Raw genomic sequence first — 18,242 nt, 5'->3', positions numbered from 1 at the left:
GTAGGATAGAAGGGATATGGAAGAAGGTAATGAAAAATACACCACTACACCCAGGTGTAGTGGTGTGTTTTTCATTACCTCCCCCTACATTAGATTTTTTTGGTCCAGACAAATTGAGAAAAAAATCTTTCTTGGATTTTTTTCTTGCAACTGGCGGGAATCGAACCCGTGACGCCAGTTTCACATTTGGCTGTCTTCTAACTGCGCTACAGCGCGTGTCAATTTTCGTCAATTTCAATTGTCAAAATCAACCTAACCTAACCTAAACTAACCTCAATTCAATAAAAATTCAATAACATAATCACTTAAAAACTGTACATAAACTGCATTTCAGTGCAAAATTAACTTGAAATACTTCGTAATTTTCCATCAGCATCCGTGTTGTATAAGGCGCTATACTGACACTTCAATTGCAACATACTTTCATCATCTGTTACATAAAGAAAAGGTAATCAGTCTTACGATTCGGGGACCAGTCCAGGGGCAGCGAAATATTGCTGTGTTAAACCGTCCTGAGAACAATTTTAAGTCAACCCTACCAGAAATCAAACCGGGACCTCAAGCATGGTATGCAACAAACCAAAAGAACCAATCACTTCACTACGAGGCTGACTTATTTCTTTTCATTTTTTTCCCGGATTTTTACCTGAGAGCCTACGCATTATCAAAAGCGGACGGAGGGAATGATGATGATTTATAATATTTTATTAAATGAAGAGTACATCGCAAAATAAACTTCATTTTCTCTCAAAAATCATAAACATTTAAACATAAAGATGGTTTGAAAAGCTCCCCAACCGGTAAAAAGAAAAGACGGGAAATTCAATAAGGAAGACTTACGCCTGTTGATAATATGATATATTATGTAAGAGAGGTTATTAAGTTCAGTCATAAAGAATGTTTAAGAAGTTTTTTCTTTAAATAAAACCTAACAAACGCGTTTTAAATTAAAGTTGTGTTATTTTTATTTTATCATTTTTACACAAGTTATATTTTTTTTTTATCAAAAGATGGTGATATAATGATCTCTTTTATTTAATTTGAATAAAAAGAACCTTCTATTTTTAATGTCCTAATGAAACAAAGAAAATATCATTTGTTGAAAAAATGACAAACATGTTTGGCGGCAATTCCAATTACAGATAAAAGAAAACTCACATTTCCTGATTTTTTTCTGAAAAGTATTTTTTTATTTCGTTAAATTTAGATGTTTTTTTTTACATCTTTGATAAAAAATATTTGCTCAAATATTAATGTTTTTCTTACAACGGCGATCTTGTAATCTTCCGAAGTTTTCCGGAAACTTGATGACTGGAGAGTCTCAATACAGAAGCGTAAAGGAATGAAAGCAATATGGGAAAAATTTTCCTACTAAGGGCGGGTTTTTACTCCCGAAACTTGTAAACGTAGGAAACTCGTTAGCGTTGTATGGGCTAATGGTGGCGTAAAAAGTTTATTTATTGGATTTCGCCCGCAGCCAGAATTTTTGCGGCGAGACTTAATTAGGTGCTAATGTGGAACAATCAAAAGTCAAAGATTAAGCCTACAATTCATTTCCTTTCCACAATTTAAATAAATTATTATCCGATGTTTGGGGTAAAATACTTTTATTTATTTATTATATATACGGCCTAATCCAATAATAACAGTTATTAGAAACATATATACAAAAACTGAACAAAAAGAACATAAAACTATGTAACAAAGACAAACAAGGGCAATAAAATAATTGTATACCTAATATTCATAAAAACGAAAGACATAATACTTCGAGCTAAACCATGCCAATCCAACTTCACCCCACAATGTTTTAATCGCGAAGAGATCTACGAAAAGCCGGAAGATCTATCCCAAAGAATTCTAAGTCATGTGACGAATTGACTAATCTACACATTCTGGACATTGGGGTATAAAACAAAAGTTGCTCTTAGAAGATTTAATAAATAGCAGATTTTGACTTCTGGTGACATGGTTGAGAACATAAAAAGAAGTTGTTTGCAACGGAGATGGAACATCACTTATAGCATTACGTATTTTGAAAATGCATATAAGGTCCATCTCAGTTCTACGTTTCTCTAATGAAGACAGATTAAGAGTTTTTTTTTTTAATTATCATTATTATAATTCCTTTTTCCGCACCCAGTGGTTCATAGGGCACTGCATTTGTAAACCAAATGTAGCGTATTCTAGTCGACAGTTACATGAAGGTAAGGCGATCAGACCTACGTTTCATGTGCTGGTCCAGTAACAAAGAACTATTTCGTTCTAATAACTTGTTAAATCAATATTTCACGTTCACCCAACAAAAATAATAGACGAACGCGCCAACCACTACACAACGAGGTGGACTTATCTTTACTCAAATATCTCCACTAATTTAGGATTTTCACCTGAGAGCAGCCATCAGGTCGAAAACGTTGTCGAAATCATTTTAATAAATTCGTACCATGTGATAACAAAGTTAATAACTAGGTTGATTTTTCAAATTAGTCTTTTTTTGTATTTTTATCGCTATACCGTCGATGTATAAAGGGTACAGATATTAAAGGATTGATATCAATTTTAAAGTGTTTCTTCTCTTAAAAGGCTGCGCTATAAAATTTCTTTACATGCGGTAATGTAACATCGTCTTACGACAAATAAGAGACATAATATTTTAAAGTTCAGAAATTGAAAAAAAACAAGGAGACATACTTTTAATAATTCATTTTTCATAATGTTTAAAAGTAACAATATCATTTAAGCCAATACACCCTTCACATTCCTAGCTTGAACTCTCGCCGACTGCCAATAACCGACCGGTTGAACGAATTTCTTCTTTGGTTTTTGTCTCTTTCATACGAACACCAGCCACAGACCAGCGTTTCTGCCTTCCTTGCAATAAGTGCTATTCTTGTGCTATGTCTCATATGGTAAAAAAGATTTATTGCGGTATTGACATCACTATCATTCGAATAAGTGTTCTTCGCATAGCAAGAATAATATGTTTTTTATTTTTTATCCAGCACATTTTTACAAATTTTACTTTCCAAAAAATGCAACTTCTTCATTTAAATCCCACACACAGGCCATGCCTTTGTGATTTTTTTTTACGTCAATGTAGTAGCTTTTTTTGTATTTGTAACTTATTGTTAGCAATTGTAAAAAGCAAAGAAAAAAATAAAACAAATAATAATAATTAAATCAGATAGACATATTAAGTATTTTATCCTGTGTAGACTCGTGGTACATCATAGATACATTTTGTCTACAAACATTTGAACAAACTAAAAGTTTTATAATATCAATATTTAAAGCTAATATTAATATTTAATATGTAAGTGGTTATATTCAAATATTTTAAAACATTTACTAAAAATATTGTAATAAAATTAACTGGTCCAAGAAGAAGTTTAAAAACTGAAAAATTGTTTTCGGGCGTTGCCTGGAATGTTTAATAATTCAATAAGATTAATTTCTTCACAACAATAAATGTTTCAGCTATTTAACTTCACTAAAATCAACAAATTTAAGAATTGAAGAAATACGGATGTTCAAATATAGGAAAAATGGTAAATATTAAGTGTAAAGTGGTTACTTTAACCAGCCAATGACAGGTCGTAAGCAATGGAAATACTTAGACTTCCATATTCTCTTCTCCAAAATGTTCTGCATTTCTTATTTAATTTGTTAATAGATACAAGAGTTTAAATAATTAAAGCATCTGACGGCAGTTCATCACCATCATCATCATTATTCTCTTTCCTCGCCTAATGGTGCATAGAGCACTGCATTGGTACACCAATTTGAGTGCATTTTGATATGTTTTGTATCATGAAGGTAAGATAACTAGTCCTCCGCTTCACGTACCAGTCCAAGGATTATGAAATATTGTAGCGTAGAAACATTTTTAAATTAATATTTCTAATCAACCATGTCGGGAATCGAACCCGAGACATGGTAGACGAACGCGCTGACGACTACATCACGATGGCAATTACAACATGATCTATTTTTTTTTTAATTTACATAAAAGCTCTTCTTTCTAAGATAATTGAACAAGAAAAAAAATGCACACTGGAAATAAAACGATCACTTAATATTCATTAAAAATAGATTTTCTTAGGTTTCCTTGAGGGTCCCTTTAAATTTATAAGTTTATTTTAATGTCTAAGAGGTTTGTTATCTTGAAAATGATTTATCTCAAAACCTTATTTTTTGACTTTCAGCCATTATATCCTATGTCCTTCATATGTTCGTGCTCCTCGCTAAGTGAATGTTTCTTCTCAGATAAAAATGGCATTGTTGGGTAACGATCGGCGCAATCGTAGTATTAAATTTCATGCAGCAAGGAGAATATTAAGGAAATAACGACCGTCTGATAATATCAGTTGGAACAAAACCATTCGACGGCGCTGTGGCGCAGTTTGTTAGGCGTCGAGCTGAGAAACTGTCGTCACAGGTTTGATTTTTATTTATTTATTTATTTATGTATTATACAGTTTTAAAATGTACAGAGTTTCTTTGTTTCAGGTCCCGACTTGCTAGGAAATTTCTGTGTTTCGGAAGGACCTTATTTTTTACATGTGTTTTTTTTTTTAATTTCATTAAATGATGCTTAATAAATTCAAAGAATAATAATAACATTAGAAAAAATCAATATAAATATAAATGAGAAAACATGCAAGTAATAATAATAAAAATTAAATCATAAAAATAAATTAGAAAATATGCCATTAATAGTAAATAAATAAGACATAATTATTATAAATTAGAAAACATACCGATATTAATAAAAATTTAAGCATGAATACACATTATAAAATAAAACATTGGTAATAAAGAAATTAAACAAAAATATAAATTGGAAAACATACTGATAATAATAAAAGTTGAAGTTTAAATATAAATTTGAAAATATATCGTTAGTAATTAAAAATTCACGAAAGTTTTTTTTCCTTAATTTTCTTAGTGTTGTGGTCCAGTTTTCATAACTTTTCTTCTTTTATATCCCCTCTTTCTTATCTACTGACAAGCCTCTAAAATAAAGGATTGGAAAGTTGTTTCTTTAAAAAACAAAAATATTTTTTTGGAATTTTTATTATTAATTTTAAAAGCTAAACATATATTCTTTATTCATATTTATAAGAAGATAAATAAAAAACATTTAATAAAAATACGGATATTTAACACATAAAGAACAATGGATGTGACATATAAAATTTAAAAGCAATTATTCCAAACCATTGTTAGGTGTTGCCAAGTAGGTGAAACACTAAACGAGTAGATTAATCTCACAAACAACAAGGCATCAGCTTTGCAGCTATTTTAATTAGCAAAAATCAACTGATAGAAAAATTGAAGATATGATGTTAAATCATGCTTTACAAGATAGTGAATTTTAGACAATGCATAATGTGATCACTTAAACCAGCCAAAGACTGGCCATTAACCCTGAAAATGATTAGAATTCTATATTCCCTGCTTAAACATATTTATTTTATTTACTAATAATTGTTTTGTTTTCATTTCTAGTTTATTTCTTATATTATGTGTAATGTGTATTGGTAAAGTATATAACTATATTTGCTTAAACAAACAAATACACATGTGTGTGGCAGGGGCGAATCGTCAAAATAAGCGATTATGCAAAGTATATTATTATATTTGAATTTCGATAAAAATGTTTTATACTAAATAAGTTTATGCAAAAATAAATAAAAAAAGTGTTTTTAATTATAAATCACCACCAACGTTTATATCTTCCTACGAAAAAATATCTATGAAGTGCGCCCAGCGCCCAGCCCGTTCTCAGTGAACGATGAAAATAGCTGATTACCTCAGCCTTTTTCTTCATACAAAAAAGTGCACTAAATTTTACATCTTTAGCCCAAGTAAGCTTTTTTAGTACTGAAAGAAGCTTGCAGATTACAAATATTATTTGAAGAATCTCTATTTGGAAACTAGTATTTCGATCACTTTTTCCGAAGGACTATTTTTCTTTGATAGGATACCGTTGACATATTTTGTATCACATAGGATATGTGGCGTTTGCAGTGGCCGTTTTTGGTATTGATCATTTTCATCCTTTTAAGTAATCAGTACTCAGTGTTGACAGTCATTGTCGTATTTGTTAATAAACTTATTTACAAGTACCGTATTAAAATTGTGTAAAATAAAGCTACGTATATCGCGTGGTTATTAATAATTGTTGTTTGAGTTGATTTTCACAGAACCACAGAAAAAATAGTAAAATGTATTATGTACTTATATGTAGATATAAATGAAAGAAATTTTTTTGTAGATTACCTATAAAAAAAATCACGGCTCGCTACTGGTGCGTGGGTATACTAAATTGAGAATATATTATGAAATCTATTGTGTGAATATATTATGAAATCTATAGTGTGAACAGACATGTAAAATAAAAATGCAAAGTTATATTCTGGGCTTTCTTTTCAGTACTTTTAATATTTTTTTCGAAAAATAAATAAGAAATAGGAGGTAGAGACAAAAAAATAAATTAAAGTTTACTTTTAAATTTCGAAAAGTTCGCAAAAAAAAGTTTACCTGGAAAGAAATCATTAACATAATTTTCATCCAGTTTACAAATTATCATGTTTTTATATTTCTGTTGTTATATCAGTTTATTTTGATCAACTCTATAGACGTGGAACCCAGTACATTTCAACAAATGTTTGGGTATGTTCAAAATATCGTTGATTATTCATTCGTTTTAAATATGAACTCCGTGAAATAAAACATTTGTCATTTCATGAAAATTGTTTGCCAATCATCAATTACTACTCTAGGAGTCACCCGAGAATCAATTCTCTGTATCAACTGACCTGCAATCGTATTAAAGACAGTGCAGAAACAAAATCACACATTTACTATATGCAAACGATTAAATATGTAAACACTCAAATTACTGATGACAAACCGGTTATGCAAACGGATATTAAACTGCTGAAATCTAAGAAAGTATTACACTAAATCAAGTTCCCACTAGGAAATAAAGTGAAGACTAAAAAATATGTATGCATAACAAGTAGAATCATTTGTTACAATATTTAATCGAACATTCATACAATCAGTTACAACATGTGGTTCAATAAGTTTAGTCAAGCAGTTACTAACGTAAAATGTTTACGCAATTACTTTATAATACATATTCCTCGGTTTATACGGCACGTAATAAGCCGCATTTAACATTAAAATCTTTATTTTCTATCAACCTCAAACTTGTAAGGAGCTCCCATGCCTCAACATGCATCAAGTTAACGTACTGTACCCGGCATTATATTTCATACATCGGCACTTAGAAAGAGTCTGTCGGCCATTTCGGCAAACTTGACATTCTAGAATGTCGTCTCCATTGCACTATTATGGTACTAATCCGAGCAGAGATGTTAAAGTTTTCATACTTATAGGCCCAAAATTGGTGTCCAAAAAAAGTCCAGGGTGAAGCAAAAGTCTTGAGCAAAGTGAAGTGAAGTCGAGTAGAAAGTCGAGTCGGGGAGTAGAGAGTAGATATAAGCAAATGTCAAACATGAGAGAAGAAGTGATCGTTTATTTTTGTTTGATTTATAAATTAATTCTCTCATTTTAGATTTACAAATTGTTAAGAACAAAAAGGAACCTAATTAAAGAGTAATAATGGAAAGTTACGGTGGCTTAGTATTCAATCAATTTTGAGAATCCCAAATAAACAATTATTAAAAAAAAATCTATGTCAAAGCAATTCAAATAAATTCAGTTTAGAAAATATAAGATTCGGCACAATATTTTATGTGCAAATATGATGAACCGTCTGAGTCATGACTCATGACTCATGTCTTGAAATTATTTATTTTTTTATTGATTAATCGGGTTTTTTAAAAATAATAATAGCTTATTTAGGATTTCCAAAATTGATTGAATATTAATGTACCTACTTTTTTTTATTGCGAGGTCTTTTCCGTAACTATCTATTACTATCCTTGAATTAGTTTTTTTTTGTTCCTAAAAATTTGTAAATCTGAAAGACCATATCAATTTGTAAATCAAACAAAAATAAACGATCACTTCTTCTCTAACGTTTGACGCCTCATGAGTCATAAATTATAAATATGCTTACAGTAATTTAATTATCGAAACTTCTGATGGCTTATTTTGTTAATAGTTAATTAAAAATTGTCCCAACCGTCCTTAAAAATGCTTAACAACTACTATTGGCATTACATGTGACACGTGTATGACAAAGACGAAGCTCTACAAAGCCGAATATAGCCAAAGGTCTCTTTCTAAATGCTGACGTACGATATATAATGCCGGGTACTGTACCAATTGTTTAAAAAATAAAAAGAACGAGCCTAAACAACGATTTCGACTTGATAGCTACTGTAAGATAAAAATTCTTTAAAAAAAAATTTAGTATGGATGAGTCTATGTCGTAGAGTGATGATAGGCGCATTTGCATACCACGCTTGAAGTCCCGGGTTTAATTCCTCGAAAGGGGGATGAAAAATATTGGTTGTTAAGATAATTATCGACTGCAATATTTTAGTATCCCTGGACTAGACTAGTAAGACTGATCACCTACCATGTAATAAAATTTCACTCAGACGAGCTGGAATAATTATGCCAATCCTATGCACCGCTGTGTGCAGATAAAAAAATGATGAATACCACCATTTTTTTTTTACATTATTGAGTAATCGTCTTAAAACTCACAACTTGAACAAGGTCCGTGGTTCGAATCCCAGACTAACCTACTTTGATTCCCATTTTCTATAAGTTTTCTATATGTCGAGCGAATGGACAGCGAAAGAACGGCTAAAAGGATCTACGATGCAAATGTTGATGGATGCAGAAAACGAGGAAGACCGAGAAAGACATGGCACGATCAAGTCCATCAAATACTTGAAGATGGACATGTCAAAAGTAGGAATAATCGGCGTGCGTGCATGAGAAGATGTATGAATGTAGAGGAAGCGAGGTATGTATGCCAAGATAGAGTGTTATGGCGTTCTATCCTCTCTGCCTACCCCTACGGGGAAACGGCGTGATGGTTTGTTGTTGTTGTTGTAAGTTATTTACAACTCGTTGAAAATGGCCCTCAAAATGGAGTAATGAAAAAAATACAAAACGTTGAAAAATCATAGCGATGATAACGCGATACATAAAAAATATCACAGTTTGAAAGTCTATAAACAAATTTAAAAAATGAAAAAACCACCTGGTTTATTATAACCGTAAGTTGCTATCTCCCAACCGTTTTGAGAAGTAGTATGTCGAACGTACACGACGTATTTTGGCTTTAAAATAATATCCGTGGCTTGAAGGATAACTCGGGAGTCACATTGAACGAAATTCTCAGAAAACAAGATTTTGTAATTGTGCAATTTCATAAATTTTGAACTAAATTAAGTCATTTCAATTTATGAAGAACTTATGAAAAAATGTGAAATAATATTTTTTTTAAATGGCAAATATGAAAATATTTGGTATGGGACTACAGATGTCTTTTGAATTAAAATAAAGTGGACTTCAGAATTTAATTTCAACTCAAAAAACCATTTTTATGACGAAAGTGGACTTCGGTGTTATATAAATGCACGTAAAATGAGCTTTTTTGGATAATTTTTGCGTTCTGTACTCCCAAATGGAAAAATGAGGGCTATCGTGTTTTATCCTTTCAGACCTTAGGTACAGATATAATGTTCTGCAATGTTTTATTAAATTCATCTAAGGGTCGCGGTCGTTCGAATAAATCAGTTCAGAATATAACTTGGACAAAGTAACGTAATGTATATCTGAGATTTTATTATATTTTGTGCTCAATATTTTAATATGAAGCCGGAATATAATGTTATTTTATGTACATAACATACCATGGGAAATATTATCGAGAAATACAAGACAAACTTACAAAGAGATTTTACAAAGCTTTGATCTTCTTTATGGCAAATTTTTCTTTTTTGTTACAGACGGTAATTTCACTATTTGCGAAAAAATCTTTTTGTCTGAAAGACTTCAAAAAAGTCGTTGTTCTTGTTAAAATAAATAAATACTTATTTGGTAAGAAGATGTTGTTCCAGAAAAACACGCTTACAGTAAAAAATAAGAGAGTTTTGTGCATTTTTATTTATTTATTTTATTTTTGGCCAATGCCAATAACAAATTACAATACTTTCATTACGGCAAATGTATACATAAAAATGCACAAACAGAAGATAAATATAATTCAGCAAAGACAAAAACGGTAAATCAATATCGGTTTAAAAGGAAAGTTAAGAAAATTTTGATGTTTCAATATAAGCAGAATGGTGAGTGGTACGCAGTGCGTAAAATGGTCACTTAAACCAGCCAATGACAGTTCATAAACCATGCAAATTTCTATACTTCCATATCCCCTTTTTTAATGTTTTTTCCCTCTGTCGTAACAAATTGGGATCTTAATAACTCTCTGGGCCATCCAGCCTGTCTCCAAACATTTGGAGACACTCAAAACATCGCTAGTCAAAAATGAATTACAGTAATTAAATCAAAATAAAAATGACATACTAACGCGATATGGGTTGAATTTATTCTATCGTTCCAAATTCCATTATTTATTTCCTCTAAAATCGGATTAAGCACTTTGGATTAAAAATGGCCCCTAGTTAAAAGCTGTATCCTGTTAATGTTAAATATGACGTGGTAATTTTTGATGAGATTATTTAATAAGATCCGTTTTTGTAAAAAATAACCGGATAAAATTATTTATCTATGTATTATGAAAAAACAAAAAGGGACTTGAAAAAGCTTTCGCTGTTTCTCGATAAACGGTGTTATCTAAGCTTTTTTATATCGGGAAATACTACAGCTAACTTAACAGTAAAACTTTACCATTAGACTTATAACAGTATACGTTGTTCCACCTTAGTGTATAGGACATATTTTTTCATAGCGTTAAACATGTCGCCAAAAAAAGAGTTTTTGCGGGGAATTTTACTGCACTTTTTTTTAAAAAGTCTGTCGCTGATGTACAAGAATTCTTGTACAGACTTATAATGACCATGTTGAAAACAACATGCAGATATTGACTCCGATGCTTTAAAATAATGATTTTGATGTTAAAGAAAAGGATTGCTCTGGTGAACCGAAAATATTTGAAAATGAAGAATTAGAAGCATTACGCGATGAAGACATATGTCAGACGTAAATTTAATTTGCACAATCATTAGGAGTTGATCACACAACAGTTGCCAAACGTTTCTCTTTTGAAATTTTGTATTACTACTAAAATCGCTTTAATGAAATTTTATCGACTTCTCTTGGTTTAAAATCTTCTCCTTATATTGCTTTTTCAAATTTTAAAGATTACTTGCTATACTTGTTATTCCTTCTTTATTTTTTCTTTTTTCTCTGCTGCCATTGGCGTGTTTTTATACTTTTAAACTACTTTTAATTACTTATATTATATATGTTAATAAAATCAATATATTGCTGCTCTTACTATAATGTGTTATCAATTTTGAAGATGTTTTTTAAATTGACCTAAATTTATAGTCTTATATTTCACTTAAAGATTCTTTTAATCGTTCCTTTGAATCCCTCAAAATAAATATGTGTTTATGTTTTTCCTTTTGTAAAAAAAATGTTATTACTATTTTATTTTATTTTTACATCTGAGCATGTTTTTCATTCTTTATTTCCATTCTTAATTTTAAATTACTCTTACAAATTTTCTTCATTTTTAATATAATTTTCATTTGTAAATACTCACTAAAAACTACAAACCTTAAAATATCTTTTTTTCACTTAAATTTTAATTTTTAAACAACTTTCATTTATGTTTTCTTTTTCCTTCTCTTTTTTATACTTTCATAATTAACCTTACATATAATTGCTTTTTAATATGGAAACTTCACCGGTCCATTAGAATTAAGTCCAATTGTGTAAAATATTAAACTTTGTAACTGTACTGTATGTTTCCTGAATAAAAAAAAATAAAAATAAAATAAAATTAAAAAAAAAAAAATAAAGAAAAAAAAAAGCCAGGCAACTGAGTGCCGTGCGAATGGAAGCCGATAAACGTCGAACAAAAAACAGCAAGAACTTATTTAAGTCCCTAATAGTAAAATCGAAACTCCATATTTTCGCGGTCCGGATTAAAACATCTCACGATCCTTAGCTTGCCAGAAATAGTTTATAAGATCTCATTAATGTCACCAAAGCGATGAATCTGGTAATTGGCCTTACAAACCAAATGGATTGAAGTGTTGCTTTGTCAAGAATAATAAATATATATATAAACTACTGAGATAAAACATTAGGTATTTTTTTTTATTGAAAGCAAACTCTTTCACTCTAGCTTTTTTTAGGTTAATAGTACTGTTATTGACATTTGCGTTAAATTTCATGTCAATATCTGCATTTGTTTCATAGTTACACACGTGTTTTTTGAACAGCAAAAAGTAAATTCAGTGATTTTTACAATGTGTCGCGTCCCGCGACAAAAATAATTACACCTATAAGATAATCAGAACCGTTATAATTTAAAAGTAAAAATTGAATATAGAAAACAAATCAATCGCGTAAATAAACGCTTTACCCGACAGCGGTCACCAGCCATTCCGCGGCGATCACGTGATACCTCCCACCACACTAGTTTTTTTGAATACAGGGCCGTAGCGCTCGCGGCTGGCGAGCCAGCCAGTTGCAATCTGGTTCGCGAGCAGTGTCCACGCCGCGCTAGGCCAGTTTTCCCTCGCAAATAACTATGGGAGTTTTGGTATAATTCCCTATGCACCATGTTGAGCTGTGCCCAAAAAAAACTTGTATTCTAATTAAACCAGCTTCCGATCGGATACGTATGATCATTTTAAGCTAGAATCCATTATGACGGCTGTTTAGCCTTATACACCACGTAACAACTAACAAATCTCCATTTAGTAAGTACAGTATACAGCACGGAACTGTTGTTTTTTTTTTAACTTACTTTCTCGAGCCGTTTGTAAAGAAATACATTTTTTTGTAGTATGGAGAGTCAGGTTACCCCGGAATCTCGCCCTTGAACCTGAGTTGTCGACATTTTCTTTGATTCATCCTGCAGAGGCGTGACTCAGCAGTTTTTCTCCTCAATGGCAAATCGACACAGGACGCCATTTCTAGGATCCTTCGTAATCGCTGGTGTTCCTAGTACTTCCTTCTCAAGTAAAATAATATAGAATGGTTCGAATCTCTCAGAGGATTATGTGAGTGCCTCGCGTGCATCTCTTCATAAAGGTTGGTGGAAATATACTTCGAAAATTAGTGACTCCTAATGTAATACTAAAGTGAACTAATGGATACGCAGGATTATTCAAATCTTTATCCTCATTACGGGGAACCGCTGCCCAAATTATTTTCGGTTCTAGGACACTTAGAAGTAATCACATTAGGTTAATTTCGAATCCTTTTAAAATGGGCTATTTTCAATTTTAATTCTTACTAGGAGAGATCTCTGCTCCAATTATTATTAATCCTGTTTACTATAATTAAGTTCCTCATAAATAATTGTTGAACATCTTGAGAAACATATATGTCCGTTGTCTGTAAAACTATATTTTACTGATTTGTAATAAATAAACTTGAAATGAACCACTTTGTTCTGTCTTTTCCCACCGTTGTTCACAACCAAGCAAGAAATTCAGTATTTTATTAGAATTTTGCAATAATACCTAATGGAAAGTAACTAAGGACCCATGTTATCCTTCAAGGAACCTTGAGATCAAAAAGAACAAGTTCTACCTGAGACTATTAGCCGCAAGGTAAGATTTAATATTAAAAAAGAGTATGACAAATGTCTGATTTTGTTGAACAAAGAAGTTCATAAAATTATGTTTGCCGAATAAAATATCTGCTTTAATAATATTGAAAATATTACAAAAAGCTTTTGGCGACTAAGTTCTGTCACAAAAAATGTTTACAAGTGGTATGAATAATTCAAAGAAGACAGGGGATGCGTTGAAGACAAAAATCGTCCTGGACGACCATAACATAAACTGATGAACAACATGTTAAGGAAATAAAAAAATTGGTTCTTAAAAATAGTACAATACTAAAAAACCTTGTTGATACTGTTAAAATTTCATTTGGATCAGTCCAGACAATTTTGAAAAATGTTTTGTGCCTGAAAAGAGTAAACTCTCGTTTGGTGCCAAAAAGACTAAGTTTTTTGGAAAAACAGCGTCGCGTGAAGTCTCTGAAACAATGTTTTTTAACCATGAGAATAAGATTAAATGCATAAGTATTGAAAATAAAACTTGAATCTATGCATATGATTTAAAAACAACCAACCAATCAAGCGAACACCGTGCAAAAAGTGAGTCAAGACTGAAAAGATCGCACCAAAGTCGTTAAAAAATCAAGAACAGTTTTCTTCGATTATCGTGGTGGGACATTAGGAATTTCTTCTGCCGGCCCAAACCATTAAAATGTAATATTATTTGAGCATTACGCAATGCTTGCGTGAAGCTTTTTGCAAAAAGAGACCTGAATTATGGGATGACGATTCTTGGTTTTTGCACCACGATAATGCACCATCAGACACTGCATTGGTGCTTCGAGACCATTTCGCCGAAAAATCAACTCATATCCTTACACAATCATCGTATTCGTCCAATTTAGCACTGTGTGACTTCTGGCTATTTTATAAGTTTAAAAGACTGCTCCAGGGACACCATTTTGACACGATCGAAGAGATAGAAACCAAATCGCTGCCCGCTTTAAGTCATTCTGAAAATCTACTTTGACTATTGTTTTGATTGGAAAAAACGTTGGCATAAATGTATTGTATCGGAAGCGTTGTTTTTTGAAAACGACAAATAGATTGAGAAGAATAAATAAAGATTTTAAAAGTAATGAACAATTTCAATTTATTTTTTTATCACAGTGTCATATACAAATTTCAGGTTAACTTTGTCGATAAATTTAAGTAAATTTCTTACATTTTTACTGAAATCGGGGCCTAGGAAACAAATAAGCCTTCTTTCTTTTTTGTCGTCCTCAACGCACTCCACAAAAACATAAAAAAGGGTACTAATAAAATCCGACAAAGGGAAAAAGGATTTGCGACAAATGTACAAGATCACGGCTACCGTAGAATACGAAAGAGAGGAGATATTCAAATCGGAAGGCTTGCCTTGGTTCGGGTTTTTAGTGCCTACTGTATCACGCATTGAAGGGTAGCTATCAAATTGTGGCCGACGATGCAATATTATTTTATTGAAGAATTTTTTGAATCGCAAAATTTCTTGAAACGATTTTAACATTACTGTTTTTTTTTATTTTCATCGTACAATTTGTATATTCATTTGCACATAAAAAATGAAAACGAAAAAAATATTCAACTACAATATCATGAATTTCACCCCTAGGGAGTTTATTAAAATCGAAGAAGATATTCTACAGGACAATAATAATAAAAATTAAATTAAATGATCAACATATTTAAAAACGAAAACTCTTTATATCAATCCTTTTTTCATCATCTTCCGGCAGCCATAAAAAACTCAACAAGTGCTAATGTATTTAAGAAAAATGTTTACAATTGTCAATCTTTTTAAAGTTTGAGACTAGTGAAAATGTGCTAATTGGCTTTCTTTCCACGCTTTTATTTGCTTAATATATATCTTGATATTTATGTGTTCTTTTTTTATTTCATTTTATACTCTCTGTTATTTGGCATATTATTTTTTACTCTTATTTCTAAATATGGTATAGAGTGAGTTTATAGAGACCATAATATCTGAATTATGTTTTTGTATTATTTATTATTGATTTCAATGATATTGTTATTTTGTTTATTTGATTATATGTGTGATTTAATTGGTTTTAATTATAAAGTTTAAATTTGAAGCACTAACTTTGTGGTTATTCATTATGAATAAATAAATAAAACAACTTTGTTTATATTTAATATTTATATCTTATTATATTTTTATGTTATCTTCTTTGAAAGTTTATTATTTTTACTTTGTTTTTCTGGATTGTTATTTTATAGCATCACATGTTATTTTAATTTAATTTCTTTTACTATGAATCTTTTATTGTTAATTATTATGGTTTAACACGGGCGCAGCCTAAAAAGCCTTAATAAATTCATTAAAATGTAATCGAGTGTAATTTTGAATTTAACACGGGCGTAAATCATGTTAACATGTGTTTCCATGAAAATGCGACATAATTTGAAAAAAAAAGGAAATTAAAACTTCAGGCATACCTTAAGTGCAATATTATTTTTATTTATTTAATTGCAATTCAAATTACATGTTATAACAAAGCATTTTCGGTTGCTAAATACTGTTAAAACTTATTCCCATAATATTATGTAACAAAGAAAACCTATCTTAAAACAATTCGACGTGAGTAACCAAAATGTACAATAATTCGTATTTCTATGGTATTTTTTTTATGATTTTATTCAAATATCTCGATTTGTAAGCTATTAAAAGCTGTAACGTGTATTACCGAGTCATTCGTTTTACAGATAGTAACAAGAGCTTTTGTGGCATTATGATAGTCATTCGCTCCAGTACAATTTTTATATTCTATGTTTTAAAAGTATTATGCTCCTAACAGGAGCCGAAAAATAAGAAGACTGAAAAAAAATTGAAGCAGAATGGAAAATAAAAAGAATTTTAAAATTAAATGTCCAAGAACTTTTTTTTAAATCTTTAAAAAATGTACTCTCATTTGCGTATTTGTTATAATTTTATAAACAGTAATCGGGTGATTATCATACCGTGGGATAATTACTGTAACAAGGTTACTTCAAAATCATCATTTTTCAGTCTATCACTAAAAACACATATTTGTATCTTCCTCCATGAATGCTACAAATAGGCAAGTAGTGATTTAATATGATCATACTATGATGATTTGAATGTGTAGTCATAATCAATGGTACAAATAGAAAAATCCGTCTGTTTGTAGAATTCATAGAAGAGAATAAAAACCTAGTTGAAATAATTAATTTTCTTCACGTGTCATGTGAGATCCTCCGACCTTTGACCACGTGGGAGAAAGCTTCCATATCCTAAACAGTGCGGAACAGCTCCTCCACAGCTCTAATTTACTAATCCTGGTTCATGCACGGATGTTTCGAAGCTAGGAAATCTGTTTTCTTCCAACCCATCTACGTCCCTCGATCTTCCCCTACATGACAGGTTGAAAACAGATAAAAACTATAACATAAAAAGTATGGCAAACTTATCACCTCTCAACACATCGCTCAAATATGAAATCTTACGAAGCTTAGCGGTGGTGAATAGTGCCCTATTTGTATTGGCTCTACGTAATACTTCATTATTGGTTATTATATCGGTCAAAGATGTTCTTAACGAATGTTAAGTATGTTATTCTGAGAATTACGGTGGATCTACATTTCAAATGCTTTAAGGCGGTTTATAATAATGGCTTTAAGAGTCCCCGCCTCAACATCGAACAGAAGGACAGACCATATTACATTTGACCATTCGTTGTCTCAGCCTTTTTGATTATTTTTATATTTATACATTTCATAAAAGGTACATGCTTTTTAAAATTCTATACATATCTATTTTTACACATCCAGTAAATGTTATCACTGTAACTCTCCAAAAAAAGAGAACGAGAAAGAACTCATGTGCTTGGAAAGTGACTTACACTGTTGTAGTTGTTTATTTAAAAGAGTTTATATTACAATAAAATAACCACAAAGTTAGTGCTTCAAATATAAACTTTATATATAGAGTTTCTATTATTTTAAATACGAGTGCATGAGAAAAAAAAACATGGGATATATAAATAGGTTTATATTATCATTACAAAAAAGGTTTTTTATTTTGTTAAATGCTGTTCAGGAAGTTTCTATTCTGCAATTTATCTCAGAATCGGGGTCTTGATATTCAGAAATAATACTGCCAAAGTAACTGAACTGTTTCACTTTTTTAATATTGAAACCTTTAACTTAAACGAAGTAACTACCTCGCGGTATTATGAAATAATGAATAAACTTTAAATGCTTAAGATACCTTAAGTTGTTATTTAATAAACAAAAGCTTAATAACTTAAGGTTTTGAAATGTCTTAAACAGGAGTCACTTCTTTTAATTTATTTTTTTGTACAATCTATTAACCCTATTTCTCGGCTTAACACGAATTCTATTTTGAGCAAGCCGGGACTTTAATATTAACCGTAAGTAACTGAAGTAGAAAGTAAAATCATAAATTGAAGCAATCAATTGTGGGATTGAAAAGGTTTCATTGTCATGT

General features: G+C 30.8%; 1 protein-coding gene across 2 annotated transcripts in view; it reads right to left on the bottom strand.

Moving 5' to 3' along the window:
* nAChRalpha6 (nicotinic acetylcholine receptor alpha6) overlaps nt 1-18,242 on the bottom strand; it is a 447,337-nt gene that overhangs the window by 89,369 nt on the left and 339,726 nt on the right. The gene's annotated exons all lie outside the window — the stretch shown is intronic.

The sequence above is a fragment of the Micrasema longulum genome, unplaced genomic scaffold (assembly GCF_059751315.1).
Source record: "Micrasema longulum isolate JH-2025_06_02 unplaced genomic scaffold, ASM5975131v1 h1tg000578l, whole genome shotgun sequence".
NCBI lineage: Eukaryota > Metazoa > Arthropoda > Insecta > Trichoptera > Brachycentridae > Micrasema > Micrasema longulum.
This window is presented reverse-complemented; position numbering and strand designations above follow the sequence as displayed.